Source organism: Macrosteles quadrilineatus, unplaced genomic scaffold (assembly GCF_028750875.1).
Source record: "Macrosteles quadrilineatus isolate MER2022 unplaced genomic scaffold, UCM_ALF_1.0 Scaffold_13__1_contigs__length_4303367, whole genome shotgun sequence".
NCBI classification, from domain to species: domain Eukaryota; kingdom Metazoa; phylum Arthropoda; class Insecta; order Hemiptera; family Cicadellidae; genus Macrosteles; species Macrosteles quadrilineatus.
The window spans coordinates 580,472-591,473 of NW_026542606.1; the positions used below are offsets into that span (position 1 = coordinate 580,472).

The 11,002-nt window shown below is 33.5% G+C and overlaps 1 protein-coding gene across 5 annotated transcripts in view; it reads right to left on the bottom strand.

Moving 5' to 3' along the window:
• Positions 1–10,116, bottom strand: part of LOC129004934 (myelin transcription factor 1-like) — a 197,071-nt gene extending 186,955 nt beyond the window's left edge. For all 5 annotated transcript variants that reach the window (XM_054433652.1, XM_054433651.1, XM_054433650.1 and 2 more), the window contains exon 1: positions 10,101–10,116. The gene's annotated coding sequence lies outside the window, so the exon portion shown is untranslated. The remainder of the gene's footprint in view (positions 1–10,100) is intronic.
• Positions 10,117–11,002: the final 886 nt, after the last annotated feature.

Consider the following 11,002-nt stretch of genomic DNA (forward strand, 5'->3'; position numbering starts at 1 on the left):
ATTAAATAAAAATTCATAAAATAACACATTGCCCTATATTTATACGCATAAAAAACATAAAATGAAAACTACAAGAGGTTATACAATTAATTGGACTTTAATTATTTTAGCTCTAATTGTCAGTTGAAACAATACATCAAAATGATTAGTCGTATTTGATAGATAGTTTTATATACATTTCTCCACTGTTTTTGCTCATATTAGGCAGGTCAATGAATAGAGAGTTACGGGGGAAGATACAATAAAAATTAGAAATAGTTTGAACAATGCAATTTGTTAATTGTTTTCAAGAGTAAAATTAGCTGTAGTTAGTTTTTGCGATTACAAATATTTCAACGAAGTTTTTTTCTCTCGGATACACAAACGTTCGGCTACTTTGGAGCTAATACTTCTGTCCATCGTAAACATTCTATAAAATAATAACGATAGCCCAAGCTTGAAATATTCAATGTTGTAAGAGTTTCGCCCCGAACACTTTTATAACACATAGCTAGTTTCGTCCATCCACAAGAGGAGCATCAGTCTCAGTCTACTCCTGTTAATGCAATAAGGCGTTAGTGGTGACAGTGTCTAAGACTGAACTCAATAAGAAGCGCGTATTGTTGCTTGACGGAACGAATTAGAACCACCTAGACAGCTGTGGTCGCCAACTCGCAAACTCCATGTCTCACGTCTCCTTACGTTACGTCCCTACGGTGACGCACGTCACCTAACAGCAGGGATGACGGCCCGGTGTTCATTGCACAATGTGTTTCATCTCATTTTAAATTCTTATTTGTGACGTGTGATTAAATGTTTTTGGAAAAAACATTCTAGACAATTCCTAATAAATAAATGAAACTATGAAAGAGCTGTGATAAAAAGGTCCAAAATTAAAGAAGTTCAGGAAGTGGAATATGCCCTATAGACAAAATTAATCAACGCACTGACTATTCTATAAGCTCTTAATAGTAGTTTATTATTGTTATTTTTAGCTTTGATTGCTATAAAAGTTTGATAAAAAATCATTGCTTGTTGTGTAAATATTTTACAGAATAGTTTCCAATTTTAGATATACTGTATTGTTTTATGAAGTGGCAGAAGCCCATCTGAAAAAACCTGTATAAATAAAACCTTATCATTTTCTTTCCTAAGTTCTGGTCAGTAATGTTACAGCTATAGCGACCTCACCAAGGACCGCGTATTACCAGCTGCACTCACACTTTAGGACTGAAGATTCCTGGTCTTTTATTGTAACCTCATGGTGATTATGCTTTAATATAACTAAAATATTGTTTCTTTCAAGATATTTCACCTGTTTAGCTAAACAGAGCAAGTAACTTATCTTGTTTGACTCTCCTTAAAGGCTCAATAAGTCCATGTGCTACTGTATCGATAAAATATTCTCTTATTCGCTGTAGTTTCGTCTCATTTCCACACGTGAACTTCAATACTGCTCAAAACGAGTTCCTGATTCTCGCAATCAACTGCTGACGATGCCATGTCATATGTTTCCCGCCAAATTCTCCCTCCAAAATCCCCCAGGTGCTCCGACATCGACACCGCCGTCCAACTTTTGATTAAATCGCTGCCTCGCAAAATGCATATTTTTACGAGCCACCACAACAAAGAAGTGCCGCTTTAACGGTCTGTGCGGCTGGAACCTACAGTTCAATATACTCGGTCTTGTTTATATGGTAAGCCGATCGTAAATGTAAATGCTTTATAAGTTTGATGAAGCTCTTAAAACTGATCCGAAGATCTTGCGTAGAAGATGCAAGTCAATAGGATGTCGTGCGGTTGTCGCGTCGCCTTATAGTGACGAAGTTCTATGTTGGATGGTTCGTAAGCAGTCAGAAATTTTCTTTAATTTATGATTCTTTGTGTTTTTACAATTTAAAGAATATGCGTAGATTTTACTGGAACAAATGGCGTTCGAGCAAATAATTGTGAGATTCCACTTTTTTAGAGATGTCTTTCCAAATACTATTTATTCGGATACTTGTAAAGACAATATCAACACTAACAAGGCAATGCTACAACAACCAAAAGTTTAGTAAATTAATATTATTTTATAAAATATATTTTGGTTCAAAGTGTTGGGAAAATCTTAATTCAATGTTAACAAATAAATATGTAGATAATGTATGCCATTGTGGTTAAGAGATACCGCATTTTAAATCTTAAATAATATATAATACACCTATCATTCAGATAGCGGCAGATTAAAATGTTTTGATGTATACACAAATTGTACCCATAAGACAATAACAAAAGGTTTTTTTTAAGTTTTGTTTACGAGAAACCCAAGAAAATGAAACCAATTTGAGTCTTCAAACTCCATTTTGACTTACTTACTTATTGCAATTGAGTTTTATTTCGTGATAAATTACCTACTTGGATCTAATGTTTCTAAGGCATTTAATATTTCATCCCTTCGAACAACAAACTACCGATCATCAAGATAATGCTGACATCAATAACAGAAGCAATCTGTCCAAGCTTATTGAGAATAGCGGCGACTCGCATTATCTAAATGACAGCTGTGATTGTGATGACGCCATCTTGGAAGTTGGCACATGTGTTTCTTGTTGGCCTCTCCATGTTTGGGGAGTTAACTTCCACGCTTGGCTAATGTTATTAGTGTGACATAACACTAAAAATATTTGGAAGGGCTCCAAAACTAATTTGCAAGAAATGAGAACGAACCGTTATATTTATCGGTGAAAAAAAAAATAGTTTGCCGAATTTCGCAATGTAGAACATAATACCGCAGTATAATGCAAGACCAGTCAACGTTCGTCGATCTAAATTCCATAAATGGTGTTTTTAAATTTGATTTTAAAATGTTTGCTGAATTGATTCTATGACTGTTCATACTTTAGTCAAGAACAGGTTACAAGATGTAATATAACTATATATTACAAATTTTGTATACTTTTTTGAATGACAATATACAGTAAAATTTGCTATGTTAGTAAATAAATGCAACCTTTACAAATATCAAGTACTGTACTAAATAATATTTAAGACAATAGTGTCGGTTAAATCTTAATGAACCGTTATACATATTTCCATAAACTGGAAACCCTCCTTTGACCAAATGGTATGAATTGTATTAAACAAGGTTTTATTGTAGAAAAATAACATATACATGTCAAAAGCTATTGAGGTGCTACCTTTAATCAATTGCAATGCAGTAATCGATTATTGGACTATTATTTCCTGCTAAGTGGTAAACATTACTACATTCGTTTATTGTAATACAAACATTTTAAAGTGACACTCCCAGTATTCCACTGTAAGCACGTGCACTTTGATGGAACAACCAATCGAAACAAAACAATTTAAGGGTAAAAGCCCACCAAACGAATATTGGCGGTGATTTTCAAAGACCTCACTGGCAGTCGACGTATTTAACTCTTTTACGGCAAAAATTTAATTTCCTCCCCTAACCTAAATAACATTCCAATTCATTTGTTTTAAATTTAAATGAACCAGGCTTGTGTTTCCGTGTACCAGTGTTGTGATCAGCCTTCGATTGGTTGTTGTGATTTGTTGCTCTTTATGAAATCTTTAACAGTGGGTTTGCATTTTATATTAATGTTTTAATGAACATAGAAGATCCATGAGATCAGTTAAATAAATAAGACTTTGATATCTAGTTAATAAATCGTTAACATTAATTGAAATCTAAACATAACTAAAACTTAACTAGTTTCTTGAGCTTTGCATTAAACAGCGTATATTCTAAAATTGTAAATAAACATTGCCCCATGACACCCTTTACAATAATATAATTTAAACAATTAAATGATGTTGGTTGAGATTTTAAAGTAACAGAAGCACACTGATATGAAACTCAACGCTAACCAACCCAACCCCTTATCAAAAAATCAAAGCCTGAAATAATTAAACAGCAAAGACACCGCAATCTCAAGCCGTCCCGGAAGACTGAAGTGATTCAATTTGGGGCGTTAATTCTGAAAAAGGTGCGAGAGTATAGGAAGGGTATGGGGGGGGGCGTAATGAGTATATTTATGCATGAGTAGGGGCTTGCGACATACATACAAAGTAGGATAGGGACTATAGGAGTCCCGGGGGCACGGGACAATCTGGTCAACAACTACACGACGTCGACGGACGAGAGACACATACGTCAAACAACAGTTAATAACGGGCATGTGTATGCAGAAAAATACTCAAATTCTATTTAGTAGAGGAAGAATTGCATGGTAATTTAAAAGTAAACTACACACAATATGCATACACAGCTGACGCCAAAGCCTAAATATTTGGAGAGGAACGAGTTAGATGGCAATTCAAATATTATATGAGAACCAACAATTTACTCCAAAAAACTGTGAACGAAAAATAGAGACCTCCCTATCCTAATAATTAAATAAGTGGCCAATAACTATAATTCACAGATATATTTTTTCAAACAATAACAGGTGTATGGAGAAATTTAAAATGTTGAACAAAAAATAACAAAAATGAATGCATTAAAAAGGTAAATAATCGAGAATACATACGATTTAATATGTTACACTACTAACAATACTATTCATATATCTAGTATATCAATATAAACTAATAAATAAATTTAAAAACGCCTAAAATGTAATATTTTAGTAATCATTAAATGTCTAACCAAAAATGTACAATCTTTTCTCTTGGTTATTGAAACTAGCATGGGAGACATTTTAAAAATATGTTCTTTTACAAAAACAGGTAATCCAACCATGAGCCAGCAAAACGTGCATTCATTTTAAACACAACATCACTTAAATATAATCTTTAAGCATTTTCCCTTGCATGAATAAACTAACTTTAAAAAGCGTGCATCTACTATTGCCCAGTTTTTCACCCTATTTCGACGACAAGCACGTGGAATAAGTAGTTTTACACCATCAATCGGTTTACGAGGACACCGCAGGTTGAGAGGCCACAAAAGGCTCTCCACAACGTACATAATGACATCTTGAGCTCCGAATTTGAAATAATTGGTGGCCCGCGCGGAGTCGGGCTCCTTCATTAACGCTGAATTTCCATTCGAATAGAACGTGGAATTGCAGATGTCACCGATTGAGATCAGGCGATTCAGACGATATACTCCCTCCCCTCGTCTCCTCCGCCAATGGCCCTCAGATTTAACTTTTAAACTATCGATTTCACCGATTTCGCCCTCTCCCCGTAAGCAAGGTAAGCAATCTAATATATATTGATGCAATTTCACTGTTTGGGAACGTTTATGAAAAGGTTTTACTTGTAAAGCGAATCAGAACGTATTTCCCCCTTTGGAATTATTGGATTATTTAAGTTTGCAATGCTTAAGATTTACTGTAAGCATGTGATGATTATTTGGCATTGTAGTTACACTGTACACTGTTACACAAATTAGTAATTGCGATGAAATGTGATTTACGGCGTGAAATGAGAAAATGTTTTTGATAATGATACGAATTGTGTTTGGGAATACGACCGTTTCAATAGTTGACGTTATTTTCATGAGTAAGTAGCTCTTTGTGGAATTGATTATATTTTAAAGGAGGGTGAATTTGCTCTTATGACTTCAGTTATGTACGTACATTCGTTTGTTAAAAGTAATCAACAGAAATATATCATTGATGGCTGTGGCTTTGTTCTTAATTAATTAATATATGCAACCTCTATCGTCATTTACATCGTTCACATTCATTTGGTATTTTGCGGACCATTTTTAAAAGGAGTTGGTTGATAATTAATAATAATATATAAATTCAGTAATAAGCACTAAACAAATAATTTTATTAAGTTGACTTTTTATAAGTATTCCTACAGTTATAGTGGTGAATTTCACGAATTCTATAATAAATAATAGCTTGAATTTGGCATAGACACATAATTTTGGTTATTTAGTAACACAATTACGAAGAAGTATATTTTTATATTTTTGTCTGTTGAATTGTTGGGTTGCGTCGGTTAAATTTACTCGCATTTTACTTTATAAAACGGAGAAAACTGACCAAGTAAGCTATGTTAATTTGTTTATTAAAATATTTATCATTACTTTTTATAGTGGATCTTTCATTATTTAGTATTATGAAGCGAAAATATTTTAAGAGGATTTCAGTAGTCTACAAAGTTATTGAAGTATCCTGTTCACATATATCTAGATTAAACTTACAGCTTACATTTATTTGGTAAAGGTAATTTAACAGTATAAGAAACGTAAATGTTTTAAATTACTTCTTTACCCCATACACGGGCATATTACGTATGAAAGGCGCTTACACGCAGTTGACAATCAAAGCAGAGGTAAATGGCGTTCCAAGTGTCAGAACCACTCGTAGTATAAACTCGTACTAGAGGGCGAGCAAAGGCCATGAATAGCGTGAAGGGACGGCCCTTGTAGGGCAAGAAGTCATATCACTGCGGGGCTACATGGGTCCAAACACCCGCCGTCGGCGGCAAAAACTGCCATCCCGCGCGCGCCAAACTGTACAATGTACATTTGTTGTGTAGGCAGTACTGTGTTTATATTATCAAAATGATTTAAATTAGAAAAACTTTCATTTTTTACACTATATCTACATTAAAATGTCTTACAATGTTTCGTTTCACCCCAATTATTAAAATGTTTAGTAGTTATGTGGCCAAACATAGTGTGTATAACATTTCGTTTACTAAAATTAACCCATTTTAGATTAATGTTTTAAATGTGTGTGACAACAATAGTTTATAATGCATATTTCCTTTTTATATAGAAATAACGTTCCCCGGATCTACCTTTTATTGAGAACAGACATCTTCTTTAAAAAAATCATCCTTTCAAAAACAGAGCTAAATAATTTGTTGTAAATTAATTTTATTGGTTTATGTATAGAAATACAGTCAAGGGCAGTTAAGATTTGCCTTTTAATTTTTATTATTTAACTAATGTATGTTAATAAGGATTTATTTAAATAACTTATGTTTTAAATTATAAAGTGAAAACACATTTATTCCACTCATGTCTTAAAACGAATTAAATTTGATTGTTTATTTATGAAATCATATATTTTAAGAGCTTACAATTTTTTAATAAAAATTTACATTTTCTAAAGCAGTCATATTTAAATTGTAGAGCCTATATTATAAAGTCTATTAGTCAACTAAACAAACATAGTTTTCTTGTTCATTTATTTTACGAATGACAAATAATACAATTTACACTAGGTACTGGTCCATTTATACAGTAAAATCTCATTGGATTATATTTTTAATTGGAGCTAGAAAAGCTATAATATTTTAAAAATTTACAAAAAAATACATTAAAATGAAACCGAGGATTAGTTTAGGGTTCGAATACTTCAACTAATTACATATTTTCTGTTCATTGCTTTTATATTATTTTATCACAATCGCGAAAGATAATATAATTACTACCATATTGGTCCCCCGACAAAAACTACAATAATATTTTTTTGTTTATCTACTTGTTTGGATGCTTTCAATTTTTGTAAGGGAATGTTCCAAATGCTGGTCTTATTACAATCTAGTATTGTTCTTTTATTTGATAGGCTAGCATGTATTAATTGACAGCCCAAAGAAAAAACTGTATTAATTTATATAAACTTACCTTATTTTACAAGTTTAACAAAAGTGTCTGGTTAATAAATTGACAAAGCCAAGATTAAATTGTAGGAAATGCACCTTTAATATTTTTTTTTTTTTACTTATTCAATAATACTATGTATCAAATCCTCCAATTATACTGTTAATTCATCTTTTATTTTAATAAATTAGAGTTATTACCAAAAAGCAGTACAACATTTTCATCCTAATAGATAAACGCACATTCAAAAAATTATATTTTAAATTGTATAAAATAGTAACTTTTTATTCAGATACTAGACAGTCAAATCAGAAATTACGATTTATAAACTTCCACTTAAACAAAAACCGTTACATATTCTGTAGGTTGAATGGCAAAACCTGCATTTCAATCACATTAGTCTGTAGGTAAGAAACACACTAATGCAAACTGAAAAGCAGTAACATTGTTTAATAATAAGCAGAGAGAGAATTGGGTTGATTGGCGTAAGGGTTGTGGTTTCACACGTGGGGAGTCTTTACATTTAGACATTTAGTCTCTGCAATCATCATAGCGGCGGCTCGCACACAACACCCGTACAGCGGATCATCGTTACTGCACTGCTTCGGATTGGAGATTACATAATCTAGATTTTATTTTGGCTATTTTAAATTATGTTTTCATTCAAACAATATAACCATCGAGTTTTTGTAGTAAATTTACTGTTGACAAAAATTGTGAGAATTTTTACAATAACCAGTTTAGTTGCAATAATAATGTTGTAATAAATTGCTATAGCCATAAAATAATGTATTAGTTGAGTATAAAATAATTACAAGTTATAAAATATAGAAAAATAATATTATTGGGATCTTAAAAATAATGTTAGTGTTGTGAAAATTATACAGTTATCCATATTGCATTTTTAAATTCATTACATTATTATAAACACTAATTAAAGTGAATTAAAAAAACTTTAATCCTCAAAAAAGAAACAAGTTAGTTTGTTAATAATAAATTGAAGCATTATTTTTATGTTTGCATTTAAATACTACAAGTAAGTTTTTAAAATTCATACGAATATATTTTGTAGTGCTAACTGGCCATTTTATTTTCTATTTAAACGCCTTTAATCATGGTCCGATTGTTAAACACATCATTTGAAAAATTACTTGTGTAATGTTTTTTTAGCTTGGTAATTTATGAAGAAGAAAAGGGTAGGGATTGATTTTCTAAGCTTGCTCACTTTATGCGTCTTTCTAAAAAAAGTATTACAGAACCCAGAAAGCTGCGCCACTGCAGACCACGAAATAACATAGTGGCCTTTCATATCAAAATCAGTAAATTCCGGTTTGTAGTCTATTAACAACTCAATTTACTTGAAATTTATAAACTTATTTTTAGATTAGTGGTAGTAAAATCTATTAATTCCAAACAGAAAATGGTAGGATAGCAAGTTAATAAATTGATATTAAAAATGAAATGGTAGCACAACAAAATAAAATCCATAATGATAATATACCGAAATATTTTTTTATTTTTTTAATGTATATTTTGATGTATGTTTAAATAGTTATATGATGTAACTAATATTCTGGTAATATTAAAAAATTGTAAATTTTAATACACCGGTATCATATTATATATTCCACTTTAAGCTAAGAAAAGTAATTTAACTTAGTACATTAACTTAAATGGAAAATTATAAAACACCACTTACCCATATGGATTATTTGGGCCGAATACTCTTTGTTTTTTAAATACAAAACTAACATAAACTATTCACAAATAATAACATAACTAAATTTGCCCCTTGTCGTCATTTCTTTTCAGGTGGGTGATTGTTACAGGACCCTTAAAATCAAGACCTTACACAAACTAATATTTTAAACCAGAAACACGTGTCAAGAATAAGTAATGTAAGACAGTAGATATGCTGTAGGGAGTGAGCGACAACACTGTTGATAACAACAGGGCTGTGATAAGAGGAGCGCTCGGCGGCCGTGTCGTGTTGTATTGTTGTACAACAATAGCAGCTACTGACGCGGCGGCCGCTGTCTACCTACCACTGTGTACCGCGGCACGACGTTCTTATCACATACTACAGACCGTACTAAAGACATGATACAGATCTATCTAACTTCGACACCCATCCCATTTTAACAAAATACACCGTATCCCTATAATTTGATTATGTCGCCCTTTTAATGGTATACCGACATCACAGTTACACCACACATCCCACGATACTCTACCACACCGACCAGCCAACAATCATCGACTAATCCACCAGGAAGACTGCCCATAAATACCACTTAAACTCCGGGGAGGGATAACTTTGGCAACTGTCATAAACTAAGTGTTCGCGAATCTTTTATCGTTGAACTTTTATTCGGAAACTACTCGTCGGAAAAACCGCGGGTGAAGTCAAAGTTAGTTATACTAAGAAGTCCCGCGGAGGGGGGGGGGGCAATTTTGCACAGACTTAAGTAGAGTCGAACAACAAAGTATAAAATCCCATCAAAAACAAAGTTTGTTCGGTCCGGTTTTATGAGTGACTCACCTCCAGAAGAGCGATCCCGGCCGTACGAAGAAGAGTTCTGGGCGTTAGGGGCCGAGGTACAGTCCGAGGACGAAGCCGAGGAGGCCCGAAGGTTCCCGAAGACGAGGGAGCGACCGAGCGGCACGTCTACTCGCGGTCCGGGTCGGAATAGCTGTGCGGGGCAAGAGGGGTTCTGCGTCCGCCCTTATCGATTCCGAGGGGTGGATTTCGCGCGACTTTTTCCACTTTTGCCCCCACCCACGGCCGGGGCGGAGGCAGCGAAAGAAGGGGTTGAGACGGGCCCAATCGTAGCCTCTTGCGCACCTTTTATTTTTTCTCCCGGCGTACCTGCCGTCCACTCAGGGTTTTCTTGTACCCGATAATAATCGACTCTTTCTCGACACTGAACATTGTTTTATCAACTATGCGTTTTTAAAAATATTTTGAAAACCTACGAAATACGTGTACGTTTGATGCGTAGGTGATGCTACAAAAGCAAGCAAAGAATTTGGAACTCTGCTCTTCAATGTCGAGAGTTTTACAACGGATTTTTGTTAATGTTTGGATGAACGTCATAGTATGTTATGTAATATTATAAAACTGGTTTATCATTGATACAGTTATGCAACCAACCAACAGTGTGTAGATTTGACGTCCCCAAACAGCTTGAATATCCAGTGAGCTTCGAAATTAAATAATGTAGGTGTTGTAACAGGCTTTTATTATCTTTGTGAATTTATATTTTTCAGAATATTTACTAATTATAGCTTATTCTACAATACTTTTACCCAAATCAGTGTTATCTTACAGCTTTCCTGAGACGATTGGCTTGTCTCCGCAACAAAAGAGCAACCTAGTTGTCATCCATCTAAATGACTTAACCCATTGGTTCCTTCTCTTAAAGAATGTTTTTTATTCTATTT